This window comes from Haematobia irritans, chromosome 5 (genome assembly GCF_050003625.1).
Source record: "Haematobia irritans isolate KBUSLIRL chromosome 5, ASM5000362v1, whole genome shotgun sequence".
Taxonomy (NCBI): domain Eukaryota; kingdom Metazoa; phylum Arthropoda; class Insecta; order Diptera; family Muscidae; genus Haematobia; species Haematobia irritans.
This window is the reverse complement of record NC_134401.1, coordinates 65,370,773-65,390,358: the sequence shown is the minus strand read 5'-3', so window position 1 is coordinate 65,390,358 and position 19,586 is coordinate 65,370,773. Positions and strand designations below refer to the sequence as shown.

General features: G+C 33.8%; 1 protein-coding gene across 8 annotated transcripts in view; it reads right to left on the bottom strand.

The window, feature by feature from the left end:
• The window catches only part of mrj (DnaJ heat shock protein family (Hsp40) member B6 mrj), a 191,191-nt gene that overhangs the window by 36,405 nt on the left and 135,200 nt on the right, over positions 1-19,586 (bottom strand). Inside the window, exon 1 of one of the 8 annotated variants that reach the window (XM_075313930.1) lies at positions 6,065-6,192. The exons of the other annotated variants lie outside the window; for them this stretch is intronic. The gene's annotated coding sequence lies outside the window, so the exon portion shown is untranslated. Of the gene's footprint in view, positions 1-6,064; positions 6,193-19,586 lie in introns of those variants that run through there. 8 annotated transcript variants of the gene reach the window in all.

Below are 19,586 nucleotides of genomic sequence, written 5' to 3'. Positions count from 1 at the left end.
TTTTGGTGACAAAAGTGTATACTTTTCGAAGCAATTCAAAAAACTCTAACAAAAGAAAAATGTTTTCGGTACACGTTTGCAAACGTTTTTTTTTGCGTGTACATTCAAAAAAAAAACTTCAATAACAAAGAGTTGGCACTTCAGTGGCATGAAACGGTGTATTTTGGCAACTTATTTTTTAAAGTTTCACAAGTTCAAAAATTGATTTTATGCGTGAGATTTCGTTCATTTGGCCTATTGTGCACTGTCACCAATACATTTTGATTCGTGTTAAATGAAAAATTTTCTAAGTAAATGTTGCCAGATATGTAATGCAACAAAGTTAATAGTTTTTAATTTTTTTTTTAATTTTAATGTTCGAAATCCAAAAATATCGCAATCTGTTAAGATTTGTTTGAAATGGCTACCTTTAATAAATTTGTTTTGTCAACGTTACTCGTTAACGTTAATTCAAAACGAAAAATTCAGTTTGGTTAGTAATATTTTTCTAGATACATCAACTCAATAGTACAAAGCCTGTGCTCGGTTTTTCATCCTACTGTATATACTTTGAGTTCTGAGACCAATATTTTATTACAAACTGATTAACCATGTTAGTTTACCTCGAATCCTAGGGTCGAGGATATAAAAATGGCTACATGCAAACCACAATGAGGATTACAATACTGTACTGAACACCTGTCATACGTCCCGATTTCCTCAACCACTGTGTTAACTATCAGTTAACCACATCAAATGGAATTGATTGATGGTTTATCGATATTCTCTCTTTCTTCACTACCATAACCTTGAATATTGATGTACTCATTCATTTGTTCTAGTTTATTATTAAAACAAAAAAGAGATATCATTTTACAGTAGAAAACATTGAATGGAGAAGAGCGACTTCCCAGTAAGCAGTCATGCTCCCGCATCAATTAGCTAACATTCATCGCTAGAATCACAAAATCCGCAGATTGTATTCTTGTTGTCGTTCAATGTTAGCATATTTTGTTTTTCCCAGTCAACGCTACTCACTCTGCGCCGGCAACTCAGTAACAAATTGTTATTTAATGTTTGTCTTTTAGAAATACCTGTTTTTGCTGCTGTTGACATATTTGGCACGACGGTAGTGGGAGTAGCTGTCATTCTATGGCGCAAACCACTTGACACTGGCCGGCCATCAAATGGATGACACAAGAGATCTGGGTACACCATTCGTTGAATTGTTGGATTGATGACTGCAATTGTCGGGTTGCATTGGCAAGAATTATCGAATTGACTGTCTTGGTTCAACGAATGCCAGAATTCCCGACATACAATCCTCCTCCGTTCACAAGTGAAAAATATTTGTGGTTTGTTTCATTCGAAATATCAGAGGAATATGTCTCTGTTTACGCTTTCGTTCTAGTAATCTCAATTTTATACGGAATAAAAATAAATTCGTAATACATAATTCTTACGAAGTCCAAGTAAAAAGTATGTCAATGTTCGAATAAAAATTGGTAAATTTTATTCAAATAGTTTCCAAGTGTAAAAATCAATTAAGATTTTTTTGATTTGTAGTTCTCACATCTTTATTAAATAGAAAATGTCTAGTAAGGCCCACAGAGATTGGGTCGTTGATGACTGGACATAAATTAAATGGTCAGATGAAACAAAACTAAACCATTTTTAATATAATGAAATAGAACATTACTGGTAACGACCTCCGAACATTACTGGTAATGGCAAACCCGTAAAACATAGAGGGGAAAGCTTCATGGTATGGGGATGGTGACACACTTGGCCATTGGTTAGTGATAAGGAATCATGAAAAAAGTAGACTAACTTGATATTGTGCAATAAGATCAAGTTGTATTTCAAAAAGACGGCAGACCAAAGCATACTTACAAAATAGTAAGGAAATGGTTGTCGGAGCACAGTTCTTAAATGTTCAAAAGGCTACCACAAAGCCCCAATTTCAATCCCATTGAAAATTTATGGTGTCTGGTTAAAAGGTGCTTTAGATTACACCAAAGGCCACCAAAAAATAGCGATGAGATCTAGATCCAAGTTCAGCACAATTAGTCGGATATTCCAAAAGAAATAACAAAAAACTTAGTAGAAGTATGTCAAGACGATTTAAAACTATAATTAGTAATAAAGGACTATGGGCTAAATACAAAGACATTTGATTTTAATGTATTATGCATAAAGTGCAAAACTGGATTCAGACTTACTTTTATTTTATTTTAATAAACGCATTAGTATAGGTATATAATGTACAGTTTTGTTTATCAGGAATTAAAGTATAAATGAAATAAATTTTTAAGCAATTGGACTCAATAGGAGCATACTCCTAAGTGGAGATGCACTTGGTTTTGCTCCCCACCGTATTTTATTAATAAAAATTACATGCAAATTGAAAAGACTTAGCTGAGTAAAATTGAGAGATCTATTTTGCTATGCAGCAGATTCGATATATAGCAGCAGATCCGAATTATATATGATCTGATCTAAAATTTGTTTAACCCTTAAATGCGCACCGTATCTATTAAGATACAACCAGAAAAAAATTCTTACGTCTTAAAACCAAATGCTATGAAACCAAATTTGTTGTATTTAAAACATCATAACGCTATTTCTAAAAATTAAGTTAAATAATATTTACCAAATTTAAAAGTAATGTTGGAAAAAACTGTGTAGTGTAAAAATATCTATTCTCAATCCCATACTTAAATCAAAATGTTTATTTGTAAATAAAAACAGACACTATTTAAAAAAATACTTTTTTTTAAATATGGTATGCTGATGTTTTTTACCATTTTGTATATTATATATTTTTCGGAGGAATTGGTGGTATTGTGCATTTAAGGGTTAACAAAAATTCCTTCTGACTGGTGTATATGTTTAGGTTTTGTTTACTTTTTATTGCACAGTGTACTATAATTTTAACGTCAAAATAGGTTTAGTGTATGTTTCTATCTGCAAATAAAATGCATTGCAAAAAAAATCAACTGTTAAAATTTAGAAGTCCGAATGTGTTTAAGTGTGAGTCAGAACAACTAACTTTTTGAGAGGTGTGAATACTTGAAGAATATAGATTTTTTAAATCGTTATTTTTTTCGAAAGTCCAAAATCATCGAATTTTAAATCATTTGGAGTCGATTTTCTCCCAAATGTTCCATCTAAATGTGACAAAAAAAACGTCTCTAAGAATACTGATCTGTGTTGATAAAAATCGATATCAGAATATATCAACAAACAGAATACCAAATTAGTGGCGCAATAGGGGTGATTATAACCCCATCATTATTATATGGTGGTGGGTAGAAAAATATAAAGGGCACTTCAAAGTAATTTATTTAGAAAAAAACACGTTTCTTCGTGAATAGCTTTGTTAATAATATCTACCTGCCTTGTCCAAAGTTATGGAACATTTGATAAAGGATCACATACTTGGAAGTGGAACTGTGCGTTTTAGTGACGATCAGTATGCGTTTCGTAAGGGGTACAATACAACAACTTTGCTTCTTCGGATGACTGATGCTAGTCGTGAGAAACTTAATGTGAATAAGTTATATACTTTGATTTCCCTTGATTCAATTCGCGTTCAATTCGGTAAATTATGGGCGAATGATCTCCACATTTATTAACCATTTTAAATTTTCCATATCTGCATGTATGCTTATTTTTTCATATTTAAAGGGTAGAACCCAATTTGTTACGACCAATGGATTATCGTCGTACATGCTCGAACTTCACTCTGGGGTTCCTCATGTTTCGGTCTTGGGGCCTCTTTTATTTGTTCTGTATGTAGATGGGCTTCAGAGGCTGTTACGTTCTTGCGATTGTGAGTCCTTCATTTATGCAGATGATGTTTTTCTTGTTTTTAGTGGTGATCGTCCTGCCCCTGATTTATTAGAGGAAACTATGAATAGAACTTTGCGGTGTGTATTGTCATGGACTAATTTTCTATCCATAAACTCATCGAAGTCTAAGGCGATTATGTTTGGCTCTTCGGACCATAGTTTTCCCGATTTAAATGTTTCTCTAGGAGGTGAAAATATTCAGTTTGTGGACAGACATAAATGTCTTGGTGTGGTGTTTGATTCTTCTCTTAATTTTAAACATCACATTGATGCTGTATGTGGTCGTGTTTGGAGTGGTTTGAGAAGGTTGTACTCAACTAATATTTACTTGCCCAGATCCGTGAGACGTGGGATAGCTTATTGCATGCTGATGTCTCAGGTTATGTATGGTCTCGAAGTGTACTCTGGTACGATTGAAAGGTATATGTTCTCTATAAAAAGACTTGTGAATTCCATTGTCCGTTTTGTGTATAGGGTTCGAAGGTATGACCACATCTCTTGTCATGTGAAGGACTTCTTGGGATGTAGTTTTGAGGACTTTGTGAGATATCGTACGCTATATACCTTTTATAAAATAGTTAGGGATGGTAGACCTCACGAACTGTGTAGGACTTTTGTGTTTAGTAGGTCAACACGTAATCCGCAGATTTGTGTGCCACTCATTCGTAATTCGGTGTTTATGAGGTCATTTGTTGTCAGGATTGCCAGGTGTTGGAATTTTCTGCCATTTGACCTACGTATTTTCTCCCATAGTAATAATGTGTTTCGTCGTAAAATCTTATATCATTTTTATAATTATTCCTATCCTTAGGTTTGCTATATAGTCATTCGTAATTTCTGATGGTTTACATCTTATTATAATCATTATATAGAATGGTCTTATTAATGTATGATTGTCACTACCTGAACTGGACTTCGTAATTATCAGTTTTATAATTAACGGTTGTTTATCATATTTTACTTTGTTTTTATGGTTGGGGGACTATTAAATTAATTTATTTTTGTATTATATAAGTTTTTATTATTATTTAGGATAAAATTTATTATCATTGAATGTTACATATTGTTGCTCAGGATTTATATGCTATGTAATACAGTTTTTTTTTTGGCCATATGGCTTTTTGTATTATATATGTTCAATAAATAAAATAAAATAAATAAATAATAACGAGCTTCTTTCATATCTGTCTCAGACAAATGATTCAAACGATTTTGTTTACAATCTTTTGAATTTGCACCGATAGAAACTCCTTCGTATTTTTAATGAAAATTGCCATTAAAATTTAGTCATCGAAACAATTTTATTAATATAATGACACATTTTGTCATTGTAACGATTTTTCTATTAATGAAAAAATTCCATTGGCTCAATGTTAATTAAAATTGCTTGCATAAAGTAAAATTAGTTGCATTACAGAAGAGAAATTGGTGAGAGCTAAATAAATCATGTGAAAGTGAGAAAGATATGTAGATGATGCAATTGACCAGAAAATTCTAAATTTTTTTCGGTTGAAACTGGTATTGAACCCATTACCCTTTGTATTCAAGGTGAGCAAGCTAACCAATGCACCACGGTGGCTCCCTCAGTCAGTAATCTAAACCCTCACTGTCGGTCGTCGGGTTTATTTGCTCTTAAAGAAAATATTTCGCAACAACGGCGAAATTCGTTTGTCTAAAATTTCAATGGGTTCAATGGGAAGAAAGAATAGATTGTTCCTTTTTTACCTTTTATACACTAAAAGAAAGTTTTATTCTGTGGAATGCAATTTTAGACGCTAAACATTTTATGTTTGTATAGTTTATGATAAGTTCAGATTTATTTTCTCTTAAAGAAAGTATTTTTTTCTTTAGGAAATTGAGTCTTAAATTTGACGAAAGCGCAATGTCTTGGGTCTTTGACTCAGAATCCATAATAACATTTAGGTTTACGGTGTAGATAAATGGTAATGCGCGTGTGTCATTAAATAAGGTTTATGATATTTACATTGTTCTGCTCGAAACGGGTTTTTACCACGTTTGGAATAAAAATTTTCAATGCAAGGACATGCCATTGTCACAACAAACGTTTCCCACTTTGAATCAAGTTCATCACTGTACTCGTATTATTCTTTTTTGTGTGCCAAAATTCTTATTCTAAAACGTCTCTTATAACATCTGCAAATACAAATATATTCTCTTACTGGCATAGTCTTATAAATTGCAGACGCCAATGACGCGAGATGTTTTCTCACCTCTGATGGTTATTATTATTATTAAATCACCAACTGTGTATTGGGCCATCGTTTCTCGATACGAATACTGATGACTGCTGACGTAAATTTTTATTTTCCCATTAAACAATCCAATACAAGTTATGTTTTGAATATGTATATTAATTTAGTTCAGATTAACCACTGAGGCGAACTATGACTAGTCGTGAGAGGTTGTGGTCAAATTTGCTAGGCGAAATGAATGTTTGCAAATAACAAATCAAATGTAACTGGCGTATGGCCAAAAATATTTTCGTCCTCTTCCATATAAATATGTTCACATATATTTATAGCCTACTAGATTTAAAAATAAAGCATAGTATGAATTTAATGGGATTGTATGATGTATAATTAAACAGGTCACTGTACAGTCAAAAAAAGAAAGAGCGCAAATCTTTTTTTTTTTCTAAGAAATGTTTAACTAAATACATAGTATGAGGACCTAAAACATATGCACCAAAACTGATTGACAAAAATGTATGGCGTACCTACATGTACCCAAATTATTCAACGAAATCATATACTTTAGATGCAAAAATTTGATTTTTCATTTAAAGAAAAGAAAGAAAAGTAGAAATAATGTGATTTGACGTAAATTGTAAAACATTTTGCAAAATTTAGAAATGTAAAATTTTGGATGTGTGCCACTGTATAATACTATTTTTATATTTTTAGCTGTTTTCCAAAAACAAGCTGCGCATGGCATGAATGTAATCGATTTTGAATTGGAAATAAAAATATATATTTTAAACAATTAATAAACAATAAATTAACAAATAAAAATCTTAATCACTTGCAACTAAAGTTATCAGCTTCAAATAACATGTTTTGGAACACGAAAAATGTAAGAAAAGATCAACGTTAGTGGTATCAGATTTTCGCATATTTTATTATTATTATATTTTACGCGTTTGATAAAGTCAGACTTGTAAAGAAAAAGAGTGAACTTTAAACAAACAAGTAATATTCCCAAATATTTATAAAGAATGTACTTGAAATAGTGCATGTCTCCCTATTTGTCATTAGAATTCAACGCAGGTTTGACATATACGGTTTCAATTCACATACGACCGTTTGCGACATTTCTTTAAAACCCAGTGTTACAAGATTCCGACACTGTAATGATGAGTTATCGATGAGAGTGAAGTTACAATGAATAATTTTTAAATATTTCTCGTCATTGCAAGTGATTGATAGCCAAAGGCATTGCCAGTGCCCATATCAATAAATAGGGTAGGCTCATTAAAGTCGCCATATATTTTTGTTACTTATAATCTATCTAGTTCATAATAAAATAGGTTAAGTTAGGTTATGTGGCAGCCCGATGTATCAGGCTCACTTAGACTATTCAGTCCATTGTGATAGCACAGTGGTGAACTTGTCTCTTATCACTGAGTGCTGCCCGATTCCATGTTAAGCTCAATGACAAGGGACCTCCTTTTTATAGCCGAGTCCAAACGGCGTTCCACATTCCAGTGAAACCACTTAGAGAAGCTTTGAAACCCTCAGAAATGTCACCAGCATTACTGAGGTGGGATAATCCACCGCTGAAAAACTTTGTGGTGTTCGGTCGTAGCAGGAATCGAACTCACGACCCTGTGTATGCAAGGCGGTCATGCTGACCATTACACCACGGTGGCTCCCTCATAATAAAATAAATAAGATTTTTGTTCTGTACCAAACGCTAACACGGAGACTTTCACTGTGGTGCTTTCATTTAAATGTACAAGTTTGTGGGTCCCTAGTGGGTTCACGGGCTGCCCTATAGGCGTTAAAAGTTGGTCACCTCGCGTATATAAAATTTTGTTTTAGCTGCCAAATCCGCATTTATCGACCGATTTCCATGATTTTCTTTGCTGGATAGAACTTGTAAAAATTTATTGTGTAGTCTACAACTTTTAATATAAAGCACATATGTACAAGATTTTTTCTTATAATATACGTAGAATTTCGAAACAAATAGATCAGCCCGTGGACTCAACAGAGACCTAAAAACTTGCAAACAAACTTATGTTGATATCTTTATCCATTCACAAGTGCAGAATTATATCCAAGCGATTTGCATCTATAAAAGGTAATGTTTTACCATAGTTGAGTTTATCATGAAGGTGATTTAGAGCTCAAGATTATGTAAATTGTTCTCTAATAAAATTGAGTTTCCTTAAATTTATCGCAAAAATAATAAAATTGTATGGCAACTCTGTCGCTACTTCAGAAAATGTTTTCTATGGAAATAAAGATGAATAACATGCTTCTGTTATCTTCGTGGAATCTATTTGTTAAACAAGTTGGGCTGACAATGATTATTGGTTGCAATGATGTCTATCGGTTACAACTTAAACATCAATGAAAAACAAGTAAGGAAAGTCTAAAGTCGGGCGGGGCCGACTATATTATACCCTGCACCACTTTGTAGATCTAAATTTTCGATCCATATCACATCCGTCAAATGTGTTGTGGGCTATATATAAAGGTTTGTCCAAATACATACATTTAAATATCACTCGATCTGGACAGAATTTGATAGACTTCTACAAAATCTATAGACTCAAAATTTAAGTCGGCTAATGCACTAGGGTGGAACACAATGTTAGTAAAAAAATATGGGAAACATTTAAATCTGAAGCAATTTTAAGGAAACTTCGCAAAAGTTTATTTATGATTTATCGCTCGATATATATGTATTAGAGGTTTAGGAAAATTAGAGTCGTTTTTACAACTTTTCGACTAAACAGTGGCGATTTTACAAGGAGAATGTTGGTATTTTGACCATTTTTGTCGAAATCAGAAAAACATATATATGGGAGCTATATCTAAATCTGAACCGATTTCAACCAAATTCGGCACGCATAGCTACAATGCTAATTCTACTCCCTGTGCAAAATTTTAACTAAATCGGAGCAAAAAATTGGCCTCTGTGGTCATATGAGTGTAAATCGGGCGAAAGCTATATATGGGAGCTATATCTAAATCTGAACCGATTTCAACCAAATTTGGCACGCATAGCCACAATGCTAATTCTACTCCCTGTGCAAATTTTCAACTAAATCGGAGCAAAAAAAAATGGCCTCTGTGGTCATATGAGTGTAAATCGGGCGAAAGCTATATATGGGAGATATATCTAAATCTGAATCGATTTCAATAAAATTTGGCACACTTGACTACACTGCTAATTCTACTCCCTGTGCAAAATTTCAACCAAATTGGGGTAAAACTCTGGCTTCTGGGACCGTATTAGTGCATATCGGGCGAAAGATATATACGGGAGCTATATCTAAATCTGAACCGATTTCTTCCAAAATCAATAGGGATCTATTCTGAGCCAAAACACATACTTGTGCCAAATTTGAAGTCGATTGGACTAAAACTGCGACCCAGACTTTGATTACAAAAATGTGTTCACGGACAGACGGACATGGCTATATCGACTCAGGAGCCCACCCTGACCATTTTTGCCAAAGACACCATGTGTCTATCTCGTCTCCTTCTGGGTGTTGCAAACATATGCACTAACTTATAATACCCTGTTACACAGTGTGGCGCAGGGTATAATGAAGAAATTACATCATTGAAGGCACCATTTATCTTTTGCAACGTCAGACAACCCAATCGTCAGCACAACGTTGAATATCTTTTACATAATGCAGGAATGGTACATTTAAATTGTGGTTTGTTTCTCATGTAATTGTAACTGAGATGTGCGTAACTCAATAGCTTCAAAAAATGCAATTATTTACAATCATCAAATAAAATATAGAGTACATGTGAATGCACTGAGATCGGGCCAAAACGTATATGTATTTATACCCTGCTCCACACTGTGGAACAGGGTATTATAAGTTAGTGCATATGTTTGCAACACCCAGAAGGAGACGAGATAGACACATGGTGTCTTTGGCAAAAATGCTCAGGGTGGGTTCCTGAGTCGATATAGCGATGTCCGTCTGTCCGTCTGTCCGTGAACACATTTTTGTAATCAAAGTCTAGGTCGCAGTTTTAGTCCAATCGACTTCAAATTTGGCACAAGTATGTGTTTTGGCTCAGAATAGATCCCTATTGATTTTGGAAGAAATCGGTTCAGATTTAGATATAGCTCCCATATATATATTTCGCCCGATATGGACTTATATGGCCCCAGAAGCCAGAGTTTTGCCCTAATTTGCTTAAAATTTTGCACAAGAAGAACAATTAGTACTATAGTCAAGTGTGCCAAATTTTATTGAAATCGGTTCAGATTTAGATATAGCTCCCATATATATCTTTCGCCCGATATGGACTAATATGGTCCTACAAGCTAAAGTTTTGACCCCATTTGGTTGAAATTTTGCACAGGGAGTAGATTTAGCATTCTAGCTATGCGTGCTAAATTTCATTGAAATCGGTTTAGATTTATATATAGCTCCCATATATAGCTTTCGACCGATTTACACTCATATGACCACAGAGGCCAATTTTTTGCTCCGATTTAGTTGAAATTTTGCACAAGGAGTAGATTTAGCATTGTAGCTATGTGTGTCAAATTTGGTTGAAATCGATTCAGATTTAGATATAGCTCCCATATATAGCTTTCGCCCGATATGCACTTATATGGACCCAGAAGAAAGAGTTTTATCTCGATTAGCTTGAAATTTTGCGCAAGGAGCACAATTAGTAGTATAGTCATATGTGCCAAATTTGATTGAAATCGGTTCAGATGTAGATATAGCTTCCATATATATTTTTCGCCCGATATGGACTTATATGGCCCAGAAGCCTGAGTTTTGGCCCAATTTGGTTGAAATTTTGCACAGGGAGTAGATTTAGCATTCTAGCTATGCGTGCCAAATTTGGTTGAAATCGGTTAAGATTTAGATATAGCTCCCATATATATGTTTTTCTGATTTCGACAAAAATGGTCAAAATACCAACATTTTCCTTGTAAAATCGCCACTGCTTAGTCGAAAAGTTGTAAAACTCACTCTAATTTTCCTAAATTTGTAATACATATATATCGAGCGATAAATCATAAATAAACTTTTGCGAAGTTTCCTTAAAATTGCTTCAGATTTAAATGTTTCCCATATTTTTTTTACTAAAATTGTGTTCCACCCTAGTGCATTAGCCAACTTAAATTTTGAGTCTATAGATTTTGTAAAAGTCTATCAAATTCTGTCCAAATCAAGTGATATTTAAATGTATGTATTTGGGGCGAACCTTTATATAGCACCCAACACATTTGACGGATGTGATATGGTATCGAAAATTTAGATCTACAAAGTGGTGCAGGGTATAATATAGTCGGTCCCGCCCGACTTTAGACTTTCCTTACTTGTTTTTTCATAATTTATTTTATTGAATAATCCAACTATTGTATAGTACAAATCTGTCCCGCGCTACAGGATATTAATGGGACTAGTTGGCTGTGAAAATATGAATCGAATGATATTGATGAAGTTTCCGTATCATGAATTCGATATTCGGACACGTTAAGGTTAATAAGACAGACGAGATATTCATCAGAACATTTCATATCTCCATTTAATTATTATGATCCTACGTATATTTAACCAGCAAAGAAGTTTGGAAGTTCGTCTCAAGTCATTACATTTAATGTACATCCGAGAGTGATCTTCCAGATATGCGCTTAGTTGTCACTTCGTAAAAAATTCTTTTGATGCACCCAGAAAAAAGGGGATCTAATGCCAACTAAACTTTATTTTAGTTTATATTAGTTGATTTTAGTTAAATTTTGTACAATATAAGTAAATGTGCCTTATTTGAATAATTTTTTGCTAACTTGAATGACGTGAACTAAAAATAAGAAAAAAAGTTGTATACAAATATAGTACACAATTTTACTAAAAAATTAAATAGTTCATATTTTCCTAAAATGGCAGAAGTTAGCTAAAATTGAGTTCATAAGTCTCTCAAATGAATAAATTTTACTAAAATTGTAACCGTCTTGAACTTCGTACAGCGCTAAAGACATTTTAACAATTTTTAAATCCAATTTTTTCTTTCAACATATGTTATATATAATTACAGAAAAAAATTAATTATTTATAATAATTTTTCTTCAATGTGACAAAAAGTATTAACTTATTTGTAACATGTTGCAACTAGAAAACTATTTTCGTTAAAATTTTCTAAAATAAACCTACATTTTCTTCCACGGTGGGTTCACTTTTTTTGGGTGTGCGATATATGAAAACTGTTTTACGCAATTTAAACAACAAATTTAGACCAACTTTTATTGGGTATAAAAATGGTAAGGAAAATAAAAACCTGTAATTAAACAAAAAAAAAATGTTCGAAAAGTGTGCCAATACATTTCTTGGAAGCCTTCGGGTACACGTACCGGGATATTTTAGGGTGTCATTGCAAAGAAACTATTTTTTGTGAAGTAGCGTTATTGAATTTGAAGAACTGATACGAAATGAATGCATTGGATGCTTGAGAGAATTCCTTCCAGCCTACCACAAGCCCGTTTATTGCTTTTGATTCCATTTTGCACAACTTCTGGATACAAACATAATATTTTATTTTCATTTTTGGAAACTTTAATTGTTAAAAAAACAGCCCAACAAAAAAATGTATCGGTTGCATGAAAGATCAAAACCACAAAAGCTTTGCATCTATAACTTTGCACTAAAGTTGTATCGATTGTAAGAAACGGAGCATCGGACGTTTGCCACTAAAGCTCTTTGTTTTCTTTAAACAAAGTTTCTTTAAATACACATTATACATTAGTCTATAAATAGATCTGCTTGGATGCATGCGTTACTTGTGTACTGATGACAAAAGCAACATTTATGTGTTGATGTACAGACAGTGTGTTTGCTTATATAACGAATTGTTCGTGATTTTTTACACAATGTAAAACACGTCAACGTTTATCTCAAGCATATTATATTTTTTCTCCCAACCAAACTTTCTTTACCGCGATAAGAAAATTCCAAACGATTCGTTAGTGTGAAATTTTGTTTGCGATCTCAGGTTATATATTACCAAACTTCTAATCTGGAAAATAATATTGAACAGTTAAAAACTGGGTTTAAAAATATTAAATATCTCGCCAGGCTGCAAGCCATTTCTTGAAACTGCAAAAAATAATTCTTTTCTTCCAAACAAAATTTTAGACAATATAATAAACTTTGACCTTTTTACAGGAAGTGAAAACTAGCACAATATATATATATATATATATATATATATATATATATATATATATATATATATATATATATATATATATATATATATATATATATATATATATATATATATATATATATATATATATATATATATATATATATATATATATATTTTTTTTTTTTTTTTTTTTTGGAATTTTGCTTGAAACCCTATTGACGTGAAACCGCTTAGAAAAGCTTTGAAATACTCAGAAATGTCACCAACATTACTGAGGTGGAATAATCCACCGCTGAAAAACTTTTTGTTGTTTGGTCGAAACTGGGGTTGAACCCACGACCCTGTGTATGCAAGGCGGGCATGCTAACCATTGCACCACGATGGCTCCCAAAATTTGAATTTAATTTGAACTATACAATTGAAAAAATTTAAAATCGAATAATTTCTTCTACATTGTTTGTGTTACAGAAAAAGGTGCTAATAACAAAAGAACTTGTGGAAGTGAGAAAGATGTGGGCGAAGATGCAATTAGACAGAAAAGACAATTTTTTATTTAGTCTTTATGAAATTGTTTTATAAAGGAATCAACGATTATCACAAAAAGTATAAAGTTTTCTTCCAAACAAACTTCCTTGCAGCGAAATCAAATGCGAAACGATATATGTTTGTCTATAATTTCGTTTGGGAGGAAATAATTCTTTTTTTCGTGTAGCTTTCGTCCAAACGGGGAATCGAACCGTGGACGCACTTTGTTATAAAAACACTTTGTTGGGCGCCCATAAACCGATGTTAAGAAACTTTACAAGAAACAAAACCTTCACCCGGCCCCTTTCTTATAAACGATGAACCAAATACAATTTTTTGGGACGGAAGTAATATAATTTTACATGTATTCCAAAAATGTTCCCTAGCTTTCAAAACATATTCGGCATTACAACCTACTATATTAAAGTTTTATTACGAAACTTCAAAATTTGTCTTATTTAAGACAAAGTCAGAAACGAACCGTGCTTGATATAAACGAAGTGAATTACGATTTTAGCAAAAACAAAAAAAAAAAAAAAATTATGGCAAAAAAAAAATGTAATTTTTGTTTTGGTGTTAAAGGTTTGAGCTTTACGAAAAAATTCAAAAACTGTAACAAAAGAACATCGTTTACGATACACGTTTTCCAAACTTTATTTCTTTGCGTGTGAGTTATACAAAAGCACTAGTTAACATGGTTTGAAGTCGCATTTGGATCGTTTACAAACTTCAAAGGGTAATTCTCTAGCTTGTACTTGGCAGCAGTTATGGGGAAAACTCTTTCAATACAAGTCCTCCCAACACTGTGTTTATAATCCGGCCACTGGATAGTAGATATCATTTCACTAAATATTCTTGGACGAAGTAAAGATAATTTCGCTTTAATTGTCAAAAGAAAAAAAAAACGTATGTTCAAATCAGACGAAATCTTACTCAAATAGTCATGGACTCAGCAAAGTGATGTCGTTAATTGGTGCAATAGCAAGACATAAATGTTTATGTTAATTTAACAGTCGATGTAGAGAGACGTACTTGACTCGCAATGTTGGACAATGTTACTTTAATTAACGCACAATTGCCACTTTCTTTTACTGCCACGGACAACTGCAACTTTTACTCCTCTGACGAACAGAAAAAGTAAACACAATCACAACGTCAACCGACCAACAACAACAAAAAGGAAAACAGAAATCTTGCCATGCAGACACACATTTCGCGCTCTATAAACAATCAAATGAACCAACATGTACGCCACATTCATTCAGCGGCGTTAGTGGGTCCAAACAAACAGTTTCACATCATACATTGCACATCGATTGACGGTATGGTGTGAGTGACCATCGGACAACAACGCACCTAAGAATCACTTGACGGTTTCACATCCACTCAGATATTAGGACCATGAGCAAGTTGGCGACTGATGTGGGAATTGATCAAGTGGTGCATCCCATAAATATTGTCAAACCAATGTAAGGAGACAATATTAGGTTATCAGTAAAACTGTAATCGTAAATGTGTACTCGTACCATGATGTCATAATCACGTTAATGGGAAAATGTCATTGATACAAAAGAAAAACGAAAAGTTTTCCCAGATGCGAGTGGTTTTCGTTGGGTTTCAGATTTCATCTGTGGGAGTAGAACAAATCGAAGATGGACACAGTTTTAAATGCTTTAATTACGAGCCAATTTTAGCCATCAATAAAGAAATTTAATATCAGCATATTGGTGTAATGGTATATTGGTGAAGAAAGTTCTAATTTAAACATTCGATCGAAAAAATGGTATGTTTAATACATTTTACAAATAACAGGTTGGCTGATAAGTCACCGGTCAGACACATAGATGGCGTCGCTAGTGTTAAATGCATATTATTTTTATATAGTACCAACCTTCAAATGATTCGTGTCAAAATTTGACGTCTGTAAGTCAATTAGTGGTGAAATGAGCACGGAGGACGGTGAACGCAGTGGACGCCCGAAAGAGGTGGTTACCGACGAAAACATCAAAAAAATCCACAAAATGATTTTGAATGACCGTAAAATGAAGTTGATCGAGATAGCAGAGGCCTTAAAGATATCAAAGAAACGTATTGGTCATATCATTCATCAATATTTGGATATGCGGAAGCTCTGTGCAAAATGGGTACCGCGCGAGCTCACATTTGACCAAAAACAACGTGTTGATGATTCTGAGCGGTGTTTGCAGCTGGTAACTCGTAATACACCCGAGTTTTTCCGTCGATATGTTACAATGGATAAAACATGGCTCCATCACTACACTCCTGAGCCCAATCGACAGTCGGCTGAGTGGACAGCGACCGGTGAACCGTCTCCGAAGCATGGAAAGACTCAAAAGTCCGCTGGCAAAGTAATGGCCTCTGTTTTTTGGGATGCGCATGGAATAATTTTTATCGATTATCTTGAGAAGGGAAAAACCATCAACAGTGACTATTATATGGCGTTATTGGAGCGTTTAAAGGTCGAAATCGCGGCACAAACGGCCCCATATGAAGAAGAAACAAGTATATACGGCCGTCAGTTCGGCCAGGCCGAAGCTTATGTACCCTCCATCATGGATTGCGTAGAAACTTCTTCTAAACACTGCCATCCACAATCGAATTACTTAAGTTGCGGTAACGCTTGCCGATGGCAAGGTATCTTAAAACCTCCTAACACCATCTTCTAAATTGTATGTAAGTCCATACGTGGTATATATTAAATCAAAAAGATCGATCCAATACGTATATAATTCAGTTTGACAAAGTAGACATAAAATTTTGACAAAATTTTCTACAGAAATAAAATTTTAACAAAATTTTCTATAGAAATAAAATTTTCACAAAATTTTCTATAGAAATAAAAATTTTGACAAAATATTCTATAGAAAGAAAATTTTGACAAAAATTTCTACAGAAATAAAATTTTAACAAAATTTTCTATAGAAATAAACTTTTGACAAAATTTTCTATAGAAATAAAATCGTGGTAGATTATTTGTGGCTCGAGTGGCAACCATGATTATGAACCGAATAAAATTTGAACAAAATTTTCTATAGAAATAAAATTTTGACAAAATTTTCTATAGAAATAAAATTTTGAAAATGATGAAAATTTTATTATGAACCGAATAAAATTTTAACAAAATTTTCTATAGAAATAAAATTTTGACAAAATTTTCTATAGAAATAAAATTTTGGTAGATTATTTTTGGCTCTAGTGGCAACCATGATTATGAACCGATATGGACCAATTTTTGTGTGATTGGACCAATTTTGGTATGGTTGTTAGCGACCATATACTACACCACGTTCCTAATTTGAACCGGATCGGATGAATTTTGCTCCTCCAAGAGGCTCCGGAGGTCAAATCTGGAGAACGTTTTATATGGGGGCTATATATAATTATGGACCGATATGGACCAATTCTGGCACGGTTGTTAAAGATCATATACTAACACCATGTTCCAAATTACAACCGGCTTGGATGAAATTTGCTTCTCTTGGAGACTTCGCAAGCCAAATCTGGGGATCGGTTTATAAGGGGGCTATATATAATTATGAAGCGATGTGGACCAATTTTTGCATGGTTGTTAGAGACCATATACCAACATCATGTACCAAATTTCAGCCGGATCGGATGAAATTTGCTTCTCTTTGAGGCTCCGCAAGCCAAATCTGGGGATCGGTTTATATGGGGGTTATATATAATTATGGACCGATGTGGACCAATTTTTGCATGATTGTTAGAGACCATATACCAACACCATGTACCAAATTTAGGCCGGATCGGATGAAATATGCTTCTCTTAGAGGCTCCACAAGCCAAATCTGGGGATCGGTTTATATGGAGGCTATACATAATTAAGGACCGATATGGACCAATTTTTGCATGATTGTTACAGACCATATACCAACATCATGTACCAAATTTCCGGCGGATCGGATGAAATTTTCTTCTCTTTGAGGCTCCCCAAGCCAAATCTGGGGATCCGTTTATATGGGGGCTATATATAATTATGGACCGATGTGGACCAATTTTTGCATGGTTGTTAGAGACCATATACCAACACCATGTACCAAATTTAAGCCGGATCGGATGAAATTTGCTTCTCTTTTAGGCTCCGCAAGCCAAATCTGGGGATCGGTTTATATGGGGGCTATATATAATTATGGACCGATGTGGACCAATTTTTGCATGGTTGTTAGAGACCATATACCAACACCATGTACCAAATTTCAGACGGATCGGATGAAATATGCTTCTGTTAGAGGCTCCACAAGCCAAATCTGAGGGTCCCTTTATATGGGAGCTATACGTAAAAGTGGACCGATATGGCCCATTGTCAATACCATCCGACCTACATCGATAACAACTACTTGTGCCAAGTTTCAAGTCGATAGCTTGTTTCGTTCGGAAGTTAGCGTGATTTCAACAGACGGACGGACGGACATGCTTGGATCGACTCAGAATTTCACCACGACCCAGAATATATATACTTTATGGGGTCTTAGAGCAATATTTCGATGTGTTACAAACGGAATGACAAAGTTAATATACCCCCATCCTATGATGGAGGGTATAAAAAGTGTTGTTCCACCAAGACAACGCACCGTGCCACAAGTCATTGAGAACGATGGCAAAAATTCATGAATTGGGCTTCGAATTGCTTCCCCACCCACCATATTCTCCAAATCTGGCCCCATCGACTTTTTCTTGTTCTCAGACCTCAAAAGGATGCTCTCAGGGAAAAAATTTGGGCTCAATGAAGAGGTGATCGCCGAAACTGAGGCCTATTTTGAGGCAAAACCGAAGGAATACTACCAAAATGGTATCAAAAAATTGGAAGGTCGTTTTAATCGTTGTATCGCTCTTGAAGGGAACTATGTTGAATAATAAAAACGAATTTTGAAAAAAATGTGTTTTTCTTTGTTAGACCGGGGACTTATCAGCCAGCCTGTTACATACTACAAATTGGTGACAAATTGCGATTTTTAATGAATTACTGTACAAAATATATGATCTACACTGAAAACCAAATTTACTTGGATCCAAAGATTATGACCCTCCTTTAAGGATTTTGTGATTGATTCAGAGCCAAAAATGCGGCTTCTTCAAAATAAAGACATTGTTTTAGCGACCTATCTGGCTTTAAATCTAGAATCTATAAAATTAAAATTAGGATGCAGATCTCATTTATCGAACTTTAATTTTTTTGCGATTTATTAATAAATGTACAAACAAATGCCAAACAAATCCAAATTATAACGGATACTTTAAAGTAAAAAAGGTTGTCTTAATTCCAAACAAAACTTTAAAGCAAAGATGCCATATACTGAAATCCGGATAATTTTTATAATTCATAATAATTCTTATATTTATAAATGACCTTCCATCAGTCATTCAATTCGTTTATACACTAATGTATGCTGACGAATTATAAAAATTATTCGGAATAGTGAAGATAAGACCTCACTCCAATCTGATCTGAATACACGGAAAAAAGTAAATTGTTTCATAGGAAGAATGAACTACTTCGTACGAAAATTGAACTAAGTTGTACTCCACATTTTGAGATTTCTACAAAGCGTTGTTAAAACCAAGAAAACTTAATGCTCTGATGTAGTTTTTAACTGCAACTCACGAAATTACACTCTCTAATAGAAGAAAAAAATAGTAAAGAAGAAAATCATTGGCGCCAAATCATGGCCATTTTAACCATACCATATGAACTTATGTGTACGGTCATTGAACTTTATACCCACGTTTAGTTCATAAAATGTTTGAGACATACTTAACAAAAGAAAAATTTCGAAAAAATAATAATATTTAACTACCAACAAATAAT